This window comes from Cherax quadricarinatus, chromosome 20 (assembly GCF_038502225.1).
Source record: "Cherax quadricarinatus isolate ZL_2023a chromosome 20, ASM3850222v1, whole genome shotgun sequence".
Taxonomy (NCBI): Eukaryota; Metazoa; Arthropoda; class Malacostraca; order Decapoda; family Parastacidae; genus Cherax; species Cherax quadricarinatus.
The window spans coordinates 31361777-31364678 of record NC_091311.1 but is presented as its reverse complement, the minus strand read 5'-3'; the positions used below and the strand labels follow the sequence as shown (position 1 = coordinate 31364678).

At 36.8% G+C, this 2902-nt stretch overlaps 1 non-coding gene across 1 annotated transcript; it reads right to left on the bottom strand.

Annotated features, from left to right (window-relative positions):
- Window positions 1–1028: 1028 nt before the first annotated feature.
- Window positions 1029–1101, bottom strand: TRNAR-UCU (transfer RNA arginine (anticodon UCU)). The gene has a single exon. It is a non-coding gene; the product is annotated as a tRNA-Arg (tRNA).
- Between the last annotated feature and the right edge of the window lie 1801 nt (window positions 1102–2902).

The window sequence follows — 2902 nt, the reverse complement described above, 5'->3', positions numbered from 1 at the left end:
ATTATATTGTAAAAGTGTTGATAAATATGTTTCTCGAGAATAAAATGATCCCTTCAGGACTCTTACCCATAAAATGTGCAGCGCTGGGAAAAGAACAGACTCCACACAGAGAAGTGAAAATTATGAAAGTATTAAAAGCGAAAGTCAACATAACGAAAGCAAAGTCATGGCAGATAAAACTAGAGTCAATTCAATATCGAGGGAACTTCAGTGAGCAAGAATGAGTAGAATCATAGGTTATGACTTGAGAAAGGTCTGATATGTAGCGAATAGTCGTTCGAAGGTTTCTTTCTGAAGTGTGGGTTAGTGTGAACTGTTCCAGTGACGCTGTGAATTGTGACGTTAATTCTTCAAAGATTATCCATTTCTGGCTTAAGAAAATGTCTATATGATGTTTGTTACCTTAAATCGGATATTAATCGGTCGAACATAAGAAAATTAAAGAGTTATTATATGAAGCTTGGCAGAGTGAAATTAATTGAAATCAGACTTGGGATTAAAAACATGCATATCAAAAATTAAGGGACAGAGTCTGTGGTCGCTGACAGTGTTCAAAACTTGGCCATAAACTCTTGGATTCAAATATAATAAGCGAATATTAATTAAGGTATATATTCCTAGTCGATCGAAATCCCTAAGTGCAGATTTTTAATTTGATTTTGGTTCCGAAGCGGTTAGCTCACTGTCTGCCCCATCCATCCTATGGACGGTAGTGCAAGGCCAATTTGATCTAGGAACTTGGGTTAACTTTATTTATAAAGAGAGATGTATTTCATAATTTCCAATGTTGGGAACTTGTTCTTGATCTGTGTGTGACTCATCTGTGTTTTCAGTTTTAGTATGACCCTCGGTGCTCATTCACTAAAAAAAAACTCTTGTTTTCCTGTTATCAGAAGACCTCGAGTATTTTCTTTCTTATGACGCGATCGAACGGTCACAAATATTTCACTGTTTAAAGCAACAGAAGCGGAGTTACGGTTGAGAAGTTCGGTCTTGAAATTATTTTTCCTATCAAACTTTTAAATTACTATCCCCAGCGGGATTCGAACCCGCGGCCTCTGGATTAGAAGTCCAGCGCGCTATCCACTGCGCCATGAGGACGTCTGTACAATTGCAACTTCTGAGTAATATTCACCAAGGTGTACCCGTGATGGTCATGGGTCGGGGTTCATCTCCTGGTCCTGCCCCTTTAATTACATTCACTGGCACTCTGTGTTTATAACCTATCAGCCCCTTCCATATATAAACCCAAGAAACTGTGTATAGTGACTGTCTTCACAACTTCCGCACCTAGCGCATTCCATTTATTTACCACAATCAAACTGAAGAGATATTTCTTTATAATGAAGGGCGTGGAACTGCGACCCGATTATTGCAGTCACAAGAAGGTGAGTTCATACATAAATAGATATGTGTGTGTGTGTATGTGTGTATATATATATATATATATATATATATATATATATATATATATATATATATATATATATATATATATATGCAAAACAACCACTGTGAGAAAATAGTGGAATTCCAAGCGCTTTCGTGGCTTCTCACATTGTCAAGGAACTATGATAATATGAGAAGTCACGAAAGCGCTTGGAATTTCACTCTTCTTTGACAGTGGCTGTTTTGCATATTCTGAAATCACCTATTTACTGTGATCTTATTGCATTATATATATATATATATATATATATATATATATATATATATATATATATATATATATATATATATATATATATATATATTATACAAAAGTCATGCCTATTAGGTAAAACTGGTCAATTAGCAAGAACTCATTTACAATTAAGTCCTTTCTAAAATTTTCTTTTATACGTTTACGTTAATGTTAAAATTAATAATTTTATACGAAAAGAACCTTAGAAAATTTACCTAACCTCATTATAACAAGCGCAATTTAATTTAGCCTAATCCAACTAAATATATTTTAGATAAGTTTACAATAATTTAATAAACAAACACAATGAAATACAGTTTTTCATTAGGTTCAGAATGAGTGTTGTGAAATTATTGCGGACACAAATTTTCGCTTGCCTTATTCGGAAAGAACGTTGATGTGAGACTTTTACATTGTATTGTTTACGCTATCTTTGTACCATCGAGGAATGTTTAAGCCTTGTGTACCATATTACGTAATAAAATAAACCTGTTGGCAAAAAAGATGGGGTAGTATGAGAGTCCCATAATGTACGCTAGAGGTGGACCCCCTTCAGTCCTGGATAACCTCAATACCCTTCTTTATTAACATTATTTTTAGTAGCAGTAGTAGTAGGAGTATTGTTATTTTGTTATTATCATTATTACTGTTATTATTATTATTACTATTATTATATATGCTAAGTGTGAAACCCGTGTGGGTCTTACAGCAGAGGTACTGATAAAGGCTTCATCCTCTGCCCACTAAGCGCAATATATACACGCTTAGTGACAGAACGACGAGCAAGCGAGTCCAGGAAACAAGTAAAATAAGACAGTTACAAACAACCCGCCCGAGTCGAGTCGAGTCAACCCGCCTTTTGTAGACGAAACCTCGGACAACGTTTCGATCCTTCTTGGACAACTAACAAGTCAGTTGTGACTTGAAAATAGTCCAAGAGCAGACGGAAACGTCGACCAAACTTTCCTCCTGGAAGAGCACGGAAGAATGAAACGGACAAGTGAAGTAGCAGCAGGAACACTCACAGCAAGACGTATTCTTGAGCTTCCCCATTGTTCGGGCTTCGGCCCAAAGCTGGGATGTGGTTCGAAAAGGATCCTGTAATGCTTGCTGCTTTTGCACCTGACATCGTCTGCTGCTATGTAGCTGCCACACCCTTCGAGTCCAGTGTGGACGGGGTTTGTGGCAACCCAAGGTGCCTAGCTTCTCCCTCAGAGC